Source organism: Phalacrocorax aristotelis, chromosome 2, assembly GCF_949628215.1.
Source record: "Phalacrocorax aristotelis chromosome 2, bGulAri2.1, whole genome shotgun sequence".
NCBI classification, from domain to species: Eukaryota; Metazoa; Chordata; class Aves; order Suliformes; family Phalacrocoracidae; genus Phalacrocorax; species Phalacrocorax aristotelis.
In genome coordinates this window covers 28,460,907-28,476,652 of record NC_134277.1, presented here as the reverse complement: position 1 = coordinate 28,476,652, position 15,746 = coordinate 28,460,907, and positions in this window count along the sequence as shown.

The following is a 15,746-nucleotide window of genomic DNA, read 5'->3' as shown; positions in this document are numbered from 1 at the left end:
GCTCTCTGGTTCATCTCTACGTACGTATGTGAAGAAGACACATCTTCATGCATCCACATATGCAAGCAGGCCAGTGTATTGAAAACAAGGAAACAAAAATTGATGTAAAAGGGCCTTCCCCACTCTGTTTAACTGGCAGGAGCACAGATTTGGCACCAGCTGAGGACAAATGTTCTTCCACCTGTGTTTTTAACTAGGGTGCTTAACCCTCCCACCTATATTTTCTAAGACTTTATAAATATTTATAAATATTTTTCAAGCATTTAACTGCTTCTCTGTGTTTCCTCTTTCTCCCAACTTGGACAAACAAATGGGTTAATTTGTTTCATGTTTAAGTAATGAATTTCTGATCATTTTCTCTCCCTGAGTCCCATCCCAAGGCTGCATTGTCTGGGATGCATAGGCTGAGTGGAAAATGTTTATTTGTAATAGAGATTTACCAAAATCCCCTGTATCCACTGGAAATTATAAACACAGAAGTATCTCCACAAGATGTCTGTTGGTTTAAAAAAAACTGTGTTTACAACTACTATCTTTAGGTCGCAGTTTGACTTCACAGTGTCCCTTTAAATAAATAACCCAGGCAAATGCAATGCTTTTCGGAGGGGGAGTGAAGGTTACCACTGACTGTCTTCTTGATGGTCAAGAGATTCAGCAGATTTCTGGGATTTGGATAAAAAAAAAGAAAACCCACCCTTTATTATCGGAACAAATATTTTTTCTTAACAGTTCCTATGTAACCAAGTTCATGGGAAGTGTAAGTAAAAGTCAAACGAGGGAAGACAATAACTGGGTGGACTCCGGAGAGTGATTAATACCCAGAATTACTGTGGAACGCATCTATGGACACATACATGTGCACCCACCTGCCAGCATAAAAGGCAGAAGGTTTATATTCGCGCTAAACGGGGACCTGAGTGTCACGCTTGTAGTTGTCAGGCCACATCTCGGTTGGTTACTGCAGTAAGAAAGCCACTGATGTACAGGACTGCTTACAGAAGTCATGGATGGCGTGGTAATGTAGGAGAGCAGCCCAGAAATCTGCATCTGATTTATTTTTTATTCATTATTAGGTGTCACTGTGTTTAACACGAAGGTTCACGTCCCATAATAGCTCTGTTTAAAGAAGTTACACATACCAGAAGATATGAAAGGCATTCTCTTGCTCTTGATTCTTTTTTTCTCACTACAATATAGCCATTCAGAACCAAAACCCAGGATGTCATATCCAAACAAGCAGCTTCGCAGATACACACATTCCCTTTTTGTCCCGCATCCTGAATGCTGCCAGTCAGGAATCAAATGCCAATTCTGACGCTCTGGAATTATTTGAGGAGGGAAATCCAGCCCACAGTTGTCTCATTGCTAGCATCCCTGCATCCCCTGCAGGGGACGTCTAAATCAAATGTACAAGAGGATATATCTGCTGTATATGGCCTGGTAAGATCTTTCTGTAGTATTTTGACTGTCAGAACATTTTTAGCACAGATTTCTGTTTTATTGCTATGAGGAAGACCATTTTTAGATGTTTATAATCACAGACTGAACTAGTAACACCTTATCATTTTTTTCTTTTCTGTGTTTTGCCTTTTCTCCTGTCTCCTCCCTCTCCCACTCGCCCCTCTCTTCCTTGCAAACAGCACTGTGAAAAGCCCATTGTTGAGCAGTGGGCTTGTGACATTAGGGTCAATTCCCTGCCCCTTTGCTCACATGCCCTCTTCTGCTCTCAAAGGGATGAAATCTAAGTGAAAGAGTAACACATGAAATTGTACAGAGCTTTGGACCGCTCACTTATCTTATGAACAGAGCCTACAAAATGGTGCTTCGCTTTGAGCACATTCTTGACTCCCGCTAAAATTAACATGCAGCAGTACTCAAGCCTCCATGGATTAGGGTGACTGCCTTTAATGCAGAGCTTTTTATCAATGTATTGCTCATATTTGCTGCTTTTGCTTCCGTGCACAATATTGGCCCTCTCTGGACAGCCTAGATTTTCTTCTTGACACCTAGAAGCCTGTACAACCCTAGACTGGATCTAGTCCACGCTCTATCCCTCAGCTCTGGATTGATTTGCTTCCATGAACTGGAGCCAAAGCTAAAGCCACAGAATATTCCTCTTCTGGATGCTACGCTGATACCGTAGCTGTGTAACATTTCCAACCCAGTGCTGCTCACTGAGTAAATTGGCACAGCCTACCTGTTTTAGAAAGCAAGCATGATGATTTTTGGAGGTGCTGGTTCTGCTGAACTGCATCATCTTGTTGAGGCAACAGAACCAAAAATTATAGGAGCAGAGCTGATGGGAGACAAGGGATTTCAAAATTATACACTGTGAACATAAGAAGTGTGAGCTGGTAGGAAATTTATTCTCTTTGCTATCATTAGCATTCACATTTTCAGAAACAGACATGTTTTGATTGCCTCTTTTATTTATTTTTAATAACACTATTTGCAAGAAAAATACCTTACTGCTGGAGCACCATGTGTTTGGGGTTGATTAGGTATAATTTTCTGCACAAGACTTATAGAGATTGCATCACGTTAAGAGAAAAATGTACTAAAAGCAGCGCAGTGCAGAAATCAGGACTGTCTCATTTTAGGATATCAGAAGCCCCTGCTTACGTGTATCTCTTAAGAGCAGAGGGGGCACATTTGTGCATTTTGGATCTTGTTTATGGATTTCAGCTGGTTACACCCACTGTAAGTTGCTTTAACTCCTTTTTTCATCTGACAGCCTCTACTGAGGACAACAGGGAAGCTTTGCACCATCAGAGGATTTGGCCAGTGTTTTGCTTGTTTATTTGTTTTTCAACTAACAATAAACAATTGGTACATAAATAAAATACCTTATATTTTCTGTTTTGCGGTTTCCATTGTATTACTTGAGATATCTGTGGATGTTCTTCTGATTTGTCATCCTGCCTCTCAGAGGGATGACATCCCCTTTCCTCACAGAGTCAAACCTGCGCTCTTCTCTGCATATAATTCTCCTGCAAACACTCCTACAGCCATCTGCATTGGCCAGTAGATGTCATTGTGTTTCCACCACAAAAGCACATCAAACATATTCATCTGGCTGCAAATGCATGTCCAGCCCTGCAAACAATGCTGTTGACTATTTAGGACTTTTTCTACCCTGCAGCAAAATATTTGTTAAAGATGCTTAGCCAGAAAAGAGTGAAAACTAAGTTCCAAGTATTTGATAGATGTGACTAACTAGCCAGAATGCCCTTGGTCTCAGCTAATATAGTGCCAATGGTGTTATACAAACACAGCTTACTCAACAGGACACAAATCATTGTTAATAAACTATTACAAAAGATGCCAACAGAAGAAGACAGAAATAAAGTCTCATGGATTACCCAGCTTCTTTAAGTAACCAGCTTGCTCTGCTGTGAGGTAATCTGTTCTTCAATACTCAGAGAGACAGGACTGAGGATTTATACTTCAGAACTATTTAGACCTTCCGAGTGTAATGAAAAGTGGCTGTAGCCTGTTATTTTTCAGCTATTTTATCCTGGACTATGTTAACAGCTTCCTAATCTGCATTATATAATAATATTTGTGATGTAATTAGAAAGTTCCATTTGAGGTCAAAACATGGTAGCAATAGAGAAGCAAACACTTGGCAGTAATCCCAGAGGTAGGGCTTTCCAGAAAGTCTGACATATTTTTTATCAGCACAAAGTCAAGAGACATCATTTTAGGTTTTATTTTTAACCATCGTTTCATAAACTTAATGAATGTAAATGGCTTTGATATCTGAAATGCTACATTCTCAATTACAGCTAAGTTCCCAGGCTAAAGGAGAAGCACAAGATGAACGGAGGGTGAAGTCAGCTTGCGACATCCGTGCTGTAAATGGCACGTAGGGCCAAATTCCCCGCTGGCAGCAACCAGCGAGGCTCTGTTGGCTCTAACAACATAGGAGACCCTTGACAGACTCAGCAAAGAACTGGCCTTTTGCAATGTGTTTTGAGTCCCAGGGGCCAGCCACAGAACTGAGTGAAGTCAATGGAAATCTTTTGCTTGCTGGCAAGGGGCTGTGGATGAAGCCATGAATCAGGTTTTCTAGAGGCTGGGCGCAGCACATCTGTCTTGGGGTGAGGCAGCTGAAAGGCATGGGCTTGGATTTGAAAGCACGAGCTCCATCTCGAGTGTCTCCCTGCTCAAGCTTTACTAGCTCAGGAATAACCTGAGATGATGCTGTGATAAATGATGTTCTTCCCTTGCAATGCCTACGGGAGCTATGAGGAGAGTGGCTTGTCCTCTTTCTTGCTCACAGAAACATCGAAACTCCTTTCTGACCTGGGAGACTTTTGCACAGGGAGGAATCACGGACTGGTTTGGGTTGGAAGGGACTTTTAAAAATCATCACATCCAAGCCCTTGCCATGGGCAAGGACATCTTTCACTAGATCTGGTTGCACAAAGCCCCATGCACCTGACCCTGAACACTTCCAACGATGGGGCATCCACAGCTATGGATGGGAACTATGACTGTTTCCAAGTTTGGATGAGGCATGTGCTGTACGTACAGAGACTCTGTAACTGAGGACCCCTTTGACTGTCTAGACCACCAAACCCTTCCACTTGGACGAGCAGAAGGATGCCCAGTGGTGGCCCATAGGTACTACAGCAGTCTCCTCTGGGCTGTAAGATACCCAGGACATGGTTCAGGATCACAGCAGCATCACCTGCTGTTTTACAGATAAACTAACTTGCAAATACAGGAGCCATCCACAGTGCAGAACTTGTCTTTAATGATATTCCAATGTAATCCCATATAAATAAATAATTGCATGACCAAACATAAGCCTAACACTATTCATGGGTCTGGCTGCAAGTGACATACCCATTTCCCACACATCACACTCATGTCATAAATCCTATGGCTGCTCACTCTCCAAACTCTGCACTACTCAGCTGAGACTGGGCTGAGGCTGCTGAGCTCTCCCGTGCGATGCCTCCAGACTTTCACATTTACCTGGGATTTCTCATTGGAATAAGATAATTTAGAATTGACCCCAGGTAACTTACTTGATCCACATCAGCTGAGCCATAAATCTAAAATAAGAAACATGCAGCACTGTCTTGAAAAACTGTATTCCCAGCTCGCTGCTTCCCCTCACTCCTGCTCCCTGTCCCACGCAGCCAGGACATAAATTGCTGGCACATTTAACTCAGGATTTAGCTGGCTAAAAGCACATCAGGAACTTTTCTACTTTCAGGTGCACATTATGTCCAGGCAACCTACTACGTCATTACAGTGTGACGCTGTCAAACATGCACAAAAATGTAAAGGAGAAGAAAACAGAGCCCTGCTTTTCTGTCTGCCTGAGGACATCCACACAAAGGTGGAGACAGTGGCGCGTACGCTGGTGGGATGGATGTGGGAGCCCAAAGAGCTGACTTTAATCTGGACTCCAGCAAGTCTCTTCTGTCTCATTTTTCCATCTCATTTTTCCATCTCAAACAGGGGAGGTGATGCTATTCGCATTTCACCTGAGGAAAAATGTTATCAAGGTTAGTAAGGCACTTATATGCTACAGAGACTGGAAGATTCCCAGTCCTGCAAAAGATCATGAAGAAATGACCGACTCTACCTGTTGTACCAAATGCAGTAGCTAAGGGAGAGGATCACTAATTTAGAAATTACAGGAGAAATACTGACCTATCTCACTTCGTAAGCATGACTTGGATATCCTGCCAACATAAATGTTCCAATTTAAAAAAAAAAAAAAAAGTGGTTGATGATATAATTAGAGCCTGTGTTAAAACACACTTCCAGAAGCGAGATGAAGGAACACTTTGTGAATATTGTATGTTTTGATAAATCCAAGGTTTGCTGTATTTGGAGCTGCCACTACATTAATATTCTTTAATTTTTAATGTAATTTTGCATGACCTTGCGTATCTTTTCTTGCGTAGAGCAAATCCAAGCATGGGAACAGTCAGATTCAGGTGGAGGTTTTGCAGCAGGGTTCAGGGAACCAGAGCCACCCTCCGCCACAGCCAGGGAGATGGGTTTGATCCTGGGGTGGCCGCACTGCTGGCCTGCATGGGTGTCACTGTAAGAGCATCTCCAGTGGGACCAATTCCCCCTCATCGCGGAGGCCTCAGAGAGGCACCTGGCTTAGACTTGTCACCTGGGATTCCTCTGCACACCGTGGCTTGTGCAGCCATGAATCTGTAAGATATAGTACTCAGAGGCATAAAAAGAGATGTGTTGGGGGGTTGGTTTTGGTTTTTTCTTGGGTTTTTTTCTTCATTTTTCTACCATGGTATTTTTCTCCAGTTGCCTTTTTTTAACCCGTTGGGTGGAACTAGACTTTCCTAACTGTAACTGTTTAAAAGTTAGGCAGTGAGGCTAATTCACTTCTCCAGGCTCCCTCTGCAGTTGAGCCTGCCATGTCACAGCCAAATCTCATCACTCTCAAGAGGCGGGTCTAACACTGATGGGTCAAACACCCTTTGGTTCCTTCTGCTGCCTGTGATGGGAGTTGAGGCACCTGGACACCTCGCTGCCCAGCTCAGCCGCTTGACTTCTGAGGGGCCAAAGATTATGGACTGACTCCTGGTGAGTGCTGTGCCCACCTTTGCTAGCCATAACGGCAGACTGTGCACCCACCAGGCTCTGCATCCTCCAGCCTTGGGACAGATTTACCTGTACCTTGAATCTCTTGGCCTTTTTCTAAAAAAAAGAAAATATCAAACTTTGCAACAGCTGAAAATTTAAGCAAGAAAACCTGATCATGTTCATGCATAATAATTACTCTTCAGCAGGGTTATTTTGCATTCTAACCATTCTTAGTATAGAGTCATCGCAAAATTCTCTTGGTGTGCTCAGTGTGGAAAGTCAGTTGAGATGCTATAATGATGTCGAAATGAAATGCTGTCAGTGCAAATCCGTAAAATGACATAACGGTGTCAGAAATGAAAGGGAATCATATCAGAGTGTGTTCCCGCACCACTCAAAAATTTGTGAGAGGAAAGGGTGCCACAATTTGGGGACAATGTTTGTTATGACAGAAATGCTTAAAAGGGAAACCGCGTTTGCCAGCTGCATCACTTTTTAATGCAACAGATTTATCAAGAAGTTGTGCTAATTTCCTCTATAAATATCTATGTGAGCAGAACGCTGCTTTGCATTGCAGAAAGTGGTTTTTAAGTAGTGGCAACTCCAGGTTTCTTCTGAAACGGAATGGGAAGGTTCATTGCATTGTTAGCTTAAATAAACAGTCATTTCTTTTTTGAGAGAAGGAAAAAGGAAACACCTCTTATCCAGTTATCCTCCTTGAAGAAACCCACATCCCCATGTCTGTCACACAATGCTAAAGGAAGGCCTCTCTAAGCATCACAGGTAGGACAAATCTACCTATGCATCTATTTTTTATACTTTGTTATAAGTGGTTATAAGTGCCCAGAAATTCCCACCCTCTTTGAGGATGGATTTGTATTTTGCAGATGTTCACCTCCCTGCCATGTAATGTTGTGCTTAGCAACAAAAACTGAGGCAGAAGAAGGAGGGAGGGTGGGGAGCTGGCTTCCAAGGTGTTCAGTGACTCGCCAGGCATGATCTGCCTGTGGGAAGTGGTGAGTGGTTGCCTTTGCTTTGCTTTGCTGGCTGTTTTTTTTTCTCTTTCCTTCATCTATTAAACTGCCTTTATCTTGACACATGAGTTTTCTTGCTTTTGCTCTTCCTATTTCTCCCACTGTCCCACGGGGTGGGGGGAGTGCGAGAGTGGCAGCGTGGGTGTTTAGCTACTGGCCAGGGCCAACCCACCAGAGAGATGAACTGGCTAGCACTGATGAGTAAGACACAGACCTCCCAAGCTTGGGTAATACTTTGCATTTACCTCAGTAAGTCTGCATCATAGGCTTTGCTAAGCTATCTCATAACCAAAACTATCCCTCTTAAAGCCAAGTGCTGTGGAAGACATAGCAATGGGTGAAATAGCATGCAAGAGCAAGGAGCCAGTCTCATCTGCAGCAACACAGACACAAAACTTCAGCTGGTGGCTCCTACCTGGGCCCCGTCCAACAACTAAGCTAGAGCACATCACGACAAGCTGAGAATTTGCAAAGGCTCAGCACTAACCTGAGTTTGCTCCTGGGGAAGCCCATGGTAAACCTCCTCTGGCACCAATGGGGGCAGCCTGACTCCAAAATATTTTTGACCTCGTTTGCTGATGGCAATTAATTTGTCATGACTTTTACTAGGGCATCTGAGGCTTAATTACCTTCATTATTAGAAAGGAGCAGTATCATTTCTGTTTGGAGCACTCTGACCTCAGCTTCTCCTGGCTAAAATCTGGGACCACGCTATGAACACCCAGCCATAGTGCTTGGAGTGGCAGGCGTGCCAGGGGATGCTCTGGTTACCTAGCAGTTTGAAGAGTCAAACATTACACTCATGGCGTATGCGCACACAGAGCATAACCACCTTTATCTGCTGGTTCTCAGTGGACCTCCTGGATTATATGCAGTTACAGTGCTAAATACTCAGACTGTGTTATAGTTAGTCTGGAAAGTACTCCTGACAGGTCAAATTAATACAGCTTGCAGTGCTTATATTAGCATCCACAAGTATCCAAAATACTTGAGTTTGACAGTATGCTTAGTAGAAGCAATAGATCAGGTATGTAGCGACACGGCTATCTCGTGATGTCTCTCCTGGGAGAGCATGACCCCTCCTTGAGATACATCCATCATTCTCCACCTCAGCAATGGAAGCTGAGGGCGCTGGCCTAGATCTGAGACCTGGATTTTAGATGGCTAAAACAAGGCATACTGCAAAGACTGTGTTAACGAAGCTTACCTACCAGATTGTGTCCGATGTTCATGGGTAGAACCTTCAAACAAAACAAAAGAGGTTGCCTAAAATTCCAGCTGATGAGAAGAGTTTTTCTAAGTGCCTATCTGTTGTAGGGGCTTACGCTGCATTTGCCAGTGTTTGATTTCAACAGCAAAACAGGTTCTGATTACTTTGTTCAAGCCAAAATTGTCTTTTAACAAAACCTGTAAATTTGATAACCCAAAAACATTCCATTACTTGATTTGAGAGGTTTCTATCTTCAACTGTCCATACTGGAAAAAAAAAAAAGACAAAATAGTATGGAAATCTAAAAAGTCCACGCTGATGTTTTACAACATATTTTCATTCTGTGATTACACAGTTTCTTTTATTTCCTTTATATAGAACCAAAGATCTTAAAGGAACACCTGAAGCTGAGATAAAATATTTAATTTCAGGTCAAGAAAAATGTATGTTTTACATGATCTGAAAAATTTGTCAGAATATCTGATTTCTACAACATTCAGAATAATTATTGCATTGTCATTTTAAATGATTTTTTAAAAGATCCTTCAGACTTTCCAGTGAAATAAAATTCTACCTAAAATGCCTGGACTTTTTGAAAAGTGGTTAACTCATATCAGCAATGGCTTAAAATTGGAAAGCAATATTACTCATTTCAATGGAAAGAAATTTTTCTGCAATGATTTTGCAACTTTTTTCTGCTATAGAAATGGTGGTAAGAAAAATGTTAATTTAATTTCTAAATAGATATTCAAGCAGATTAAAACTCCTCAGGAAATCTCTGGAGGTGCTGCTGATTTCGACTAAATAACATTCTTTGGATATTTGCAATTTTGACAAAATATTTCCCTTTGACTAGGAATAGCTCATTAGGCTTTCATTTGTGTAAAATATGCTCCCAAAGTACTAAAGAAGGTGGAAGATTATTTTTCACATTGTGGTAGAATGGCGATATGTTTTAGAAGCTTTTGATTAAAATTTTGATTTCTTCATGGAAGGTTGAATATTCTTTTTTTCCCTGTATATACAAGATTTTCACTCAAAGGAACTCTCCAAGTTCTTCGTACATTCATATATGTAAAAAGTAAGTCTATTACTATGTCAAATGTGTCTCACTGGAAAAAGCTATTGACTTTTCCATTCTATTGCTTTAATTTTCCACTACTCTTGTACATTGGAATACTCCAGGTGGGTGCTGCGTGTGCTTCTGATTATGCTGTGTTACACAGCGGGGAAACCTCTTATCTCAGACTGGTTGCCTAGCTGAGAAAAAAACACATTTAAGGTAGTAAACACAGCTGCGGAAGAAGTATTTTCTATTTCCTTGCTGTTTGTTTTAATGTACTAAAATGACATAATTATGAAAGTTTGCAAAAATACCAAAATGTAAAACACAATAATGATTTGGTCTATGTGTTTCTATTACAGTCTCTATGTCTTCAGATACAGCTTTAAACCATCCAAGAAAATCTTTAGAAATGTCTTTTCTGCTTTATGCTCTGTTTTGGCTTGATAAATAAAATATAGAATTTCAGAGAAAATGAATTTTTAAGTAATCTCATGGTTACACTGGTGTTAAGAAGTGCTCAAATCTTTTTTCTTGACATTTTTCATGCCAGCTTGGAACTTTTGACTTGAAGATTTGTGTTTCTATTGTTTTCTTTTTGACTCTGTGCAAACACTTTAAAGATAGGAAGTTTGCAGATCTGTGAAGAAAAAAAAAAAAAGAATAGAGGTTTTGTAAATCTAACCACCACAACTTCATTTGAAGAAAATGAAATCTGAACTCTGAAAGAGGACAATGATTTTTTTTTTTTTAGCTTGCAAAGAAATAGAGTAATGCAATCCTTTTTATTTCCTATTTAAATGAGGCTGAAGCGTTTTCATCTGTGACATGTAGAGTCTGCTTTGCAAATAATAATTTCGGAGCACACACATTGTAAGTATTTGCCGAGAACACCGGGCTTATATTGGTTGAGTAAACAGCACTATAATATTACAATTTTAAGAACAAAATATGCAGAAATATGTGATTGTCACTTTTATATTAACAGTCTATTACCTTCTGAAGTCCTAGTGGGAAAAGATTAAATGTGTAGCCCTCAATAAGGAGCTCTGCTCCATTCGAGCTGCAGCCGTTCTCTATCACCTATTATATTACTAAAAGAAGAACCAGGTTTTGATAGGGATTCTCGGTCCAAACTCTGCCCACAAACACCCAAAGCCATCTTTCCTGAAATCCTACGTAAGATAACACTAACGACATCCTGACCACTTTGGTCTAGGGAAGATTTCGTCTTTTAAATCATGATGTGCAAGCACACAAAGGGCTGCATAAGGTTCTTTTGACTGTGGCTGGAAAGACTTGCACTGGCACCAGCATGCCTTTGGATCACACTGTACCATCCTTTCACTCCATCCACAACTATTATTTCGCTGCCCAGAATTGTTGTAATATGACTGCCTCCCTTCATAATCTCTGCATTTTATCTAGCTTCGTTTCCAAAGCCAGAGAGGGTAATTGTCATCTCTTGTATAACACAGCAAAAAGGCTGAGGACAGGCTTTGGGGCGATGGCTTTCTCCGCTTTCCGGTTCACCCGTACCTTCTCCAAACTGTAAGTACATTGAGGTGAAGAGCAAGAGCAAGCATGATGAGGATTTCTGATCTGCCTAAAATCCACAACAAGTGCCAGAGGAAGAAAAGATTTCATGTCCAACTCATCACAGCAGAATCCTACAGCAAAGCAGGATGGAGAAGAAAGAGGGCAGGTGAGAACCTCTAAAGCATGGGTACAGAAATGGGTAGGCTAAGGCAGAAGCTACAGCTCCGTGGTTCCAGGTATTGAGCCAGGAGAGGGAGTGTGGGCACACAAAACATCCATCTACCCCCACTGAAGCCAACGGGGACCCTTTCTATTGATTTTAGCAGGACCTCGATCATGTTGGTGGTATGCATCAGGTGGCGTTCCTATGGAGATCAGGGAAAAGGAAGAGGCAGCCATGCACACCTTGTTGCAAAGAGCTGTAGGGTTAACTGCTGGTCCTTTGAGTGATGAAAAGTGGCAAGGCGAAATCCAGGCATCATCATGCTCCCACCATTTCTAACATAGAGGGATTCTGAAATCAGGGTGTTGGCACATTAACCATGAGGACTTTATATGACAGTATGTGAGAAAAAAAAAAAGTGGAATTTTTTATGAAACTGACAAAAAGATTACCAAAAATATACAGATCTGAAGGCCAGAAGGGACCACAGCAATCATTCGCTCTGGTTTCCTGCACAGCATGAGCCATACAACATAATTTGGTCATGTCTGCATCGTTCGTTCATCCTCTGCTTGATCCAGAGATCTCACTTGGAAAGGGAGGCATCATCATGAAAAAGTACAAGTCATGCAGAAGCCACCAATATGCTTTGGTTTTTTTTTCCAATGGTTAATTTACCCTTTTTGAAAGAGGAAAGAAAAAAAAATTTCTTATTTCTAATCCAAATGTATTTTCACTAAATATCTTTAATGAAAAGTCTTTACCTTCTGTAGGTATTCACTCAGGTGGTACTTTACCTCAAAATACATGCCTGCCTCAAAGTCTCTTAAGAAAAACACCTTCTTTCTCATTCCCAGTCCAAAGCATTTTCCCAATAATAAAAGAACTAGCAGGCTCGCAGAAGCACAAATGATACAGCCCCAAGAGCTATTTTTCATTCACTGACTAGAGAACATAGTGATGAAGAAATCTGAGCCGAAGAAGAAAATAACTTCCATTTTCCCAATAAATAAAGATCTTCACAGGAATGCAAAATGAATCTTAAAGCAGAGTATCTTGATGCTTCTTGCAGCAGGACCTCTTTAAAGGACAAAGATGTAATTCTAACATGGAGACCAGAAAAAGAAGAAAAGTCTTTTCCTCTATGCTTATGAGTATGACGGTGACCTTACAGAGCCCCTTTGAAGAGACAGCACTGAAAACGCAGCCAGTGACATCCAGCTTCCCTGCAGGGCTGCTCGCAGCTGCAGGCTGGATTGCGAAATATGAAGGAGAAGGTTCCCCTGTGCTGCATAGGAAAGTTTTAGGAGACCAAGTTTGGATTATGGAAGCGTGAAGGATGTAAAAGCTAAGGCAGAAGGTTAAACTAAATAGTATAGCCCTGGAACTGCAGACCCAGGGAAAGTCTAGCATATATTTATTTTTAAAATAATAAGACTAAGCTATAACTGAGGAACTGAGCATGAAGTGGGTTTTATGACAGATGCAAGTTACTAAGTCATTTTATAGATGTTATCTACTGCCAGCTAGCATATATACTGTCAGTGAGTACACATTGATAAATTTAATAGGCTAGGCCAGACAGACCACATAACACAAGTAATAAGGACAGAACCGTATGACAAGAGACATGTTTTTGCTATCTTGATTTTTAACCTGCAAGGTGTCCTGGCCCCTTCTTGAATATCGCTTCTCCTATTCACTGCTCAAGCAGCCTAATTGCTGTGTTGCGTTTTTCCATCGATTTGTATGGTTTAACGTTGTCTGATTCGAGCTGTTTGCACAGGCATGCTAACTTCATGCTAAACTTAGCTAAACAGGAGTTTTGGAGAGATTGTTCTATCACTGCCATCATCCACAAAACCTTCAAGGTCTAAATTATCAAAGTTTGGCTGACCCCTGTGGGATAACAACATATTAGATCATTAATAAAAAAGCAAAAGAAAAATCGCAAGCTTAATTCCCAACGTTTGTAAAGGAAAATCCGCACTGTACAAGGGCTTCAGTGGGCAGGCCCTCCACAAGCAGCCTGGCCCTGCCCTGCCCTGCCCTGCCCTGCTCTGCTGAAAGCACACCAAAGGGCCTGAAGAGCTACACCTCAAATTCTTTGACCGGTCATCTTTTAACAGGGATGTCAGAGATCTGGGAAAGCATTCCTGCGGCATTGGGATGCAGAGGGATTTATCTCCCATCTGAAGTCCCGAAGAGAGGCAATGACCCTGCTCCTATCTGAGAGGCCAAGAAGTGAGTTACGGCTGAAGGAGATGTGACAGGCGGGAGAGAACAAGCACTGAACGGCTGTACTGGAGATGAATCAGCCCTCTTCCTTGAGGAGCAACTGCCTTTGGCTACTCAGACCTAAAAGCTACAGTAATAAATTTTAAGGCCTGAAAAGATCATTACAGTCATCCAGCCCAGCTGCCCACTCGTCCAGGACGCTGGATTTCCTGAAGTCGTTCCCTCCTGCCCCTCCTGCCACCACAGCCAAGGTCCTTTCCTCCTCTGCTCTTGATCGGCAGCCCTTCCCCACCTGCCAGCACCACCACCGGCACTGCTGCGCCAGACCCCTGCAGCACACCTCCCCGCCTCCCCAGCACCGCAGCCGGGCAGCAAGGGCAGCTAGTGCAAATATTTTCTCTGAGTGTTTCTGGCACAGAGAGCTTTTACACCCGGCTCTCCAGAGGTGCTGGCCCACAATCTGCGTCAAAGCAGCACCTCCAGCAGCAGTTTCGACCATGGAGCTCCAAGTCAGTGCTCAAACCTCTGTTGTGGTAACCTCAGGCAACTGCGTGGGGAGCCATGATCCTGCAGCTCTCGCTGCTGACCCAAACTGCCGATCTGAGGATGGCTCCATCTGGTTTGTGTCTTGTCTTTCTTGGAAACCACCAGGCCTCACATCAGTTGACGTACCAACAGCTCCTGGAATAACAACATGCAGCTACCCAGGGAGCAGGAAGGTAGAAGAACAACTCAGTTAGGAGAAGTTGAGTTTTCTGATGACGTTTCTCTGCTGGCCTCAGTGACCTCAGAAAGAGGGTGGTGTTACACCGTGATGGAAGCACGTAGGCCGGAAACAGGAAAAACCTCTGGGACGCGCTTTTCCTTGAACTGGCCCAGAGCAGGTCTCAAGATGAGTCACATCTATGCCGAGCCCTTGAATCGAAGAACAACAGGAGCTCCCCATCTGCCTCATGTGGACAGAACTCCAAAAGGGAAGGAAATGGGTGAGTTTGTTAAGTATTTCTCATTCTGGAGGGGCAGGCCATGGCTGGACTGTGACTGCCAGGCAATGCCCTGCCTTGGGAAGCTTGCGATGCGTCAGCAAACACCTAAGCAACCCCTCAGTGACCCTGGCAGGCATGGCCCAAGAGAGGAGGGAAGGGGCTCCAGGCAGGAGTCTTGCATCCCCAGGCATCTCTTAACATCATCTCATCCCACACATTTGGCTCAGTCTGTTACAGCTAAGACTAACAGGGAGCCCTGGCTCCTCCCTTCAGCCATGTTGGTGCAATTTGGGGGAAATAGGTGCAAGTGTAAGATCCTCATGTCAGCTCTTTGGCAAGTAAAAGAGACAGCCACAATTTGCCCTAAAAGACAAATTCTAATTCTTAACATCGTACGTCATGGGTTTTATGCACAGTGCAATTTACAGGCCAGACGAGCGAGGCCAGCGGAGCCCAGGCTGCGGCCAACCCGGCAGTGAGTCCATCAGCCGTGGAAATGCCGAAGTGACAGGTTCGCTTCATTAACTAGAGGCCCAGCGTTTCCTGGGCACACGCAAGCAACTGGAAGAGAAAAGGCTGTTCCAGGAGTGGGAGACGACTGCAGCCGAGTGAACGCTTTGGGATGGAGGGCAAAAACAACGCCTACCCCAGGGCTTGAGAGACCAGGCGGGCTTCGATCCCAAGGTCACATGTGCGTCCTTTCCATCAACACAAATGGTGACCTTCACAAGAACACAAAACCTCCTTTTCTTTTGGAGGGACGTAAGTTCTCCAAAGCAGAGCATGTCATGCCTAGGTGGAGAAATGCCTGTTTTCCTCTCCCTGAACCAGCTGTACCCAGAGCCAGAGGCTCTGCAGAAGGCTACTGAAATGTGAGCAAAGAGCCCTAGACTTTCTGTCAGGTTTATTACTCCTCCCCTGCTCCCAGCTGTTT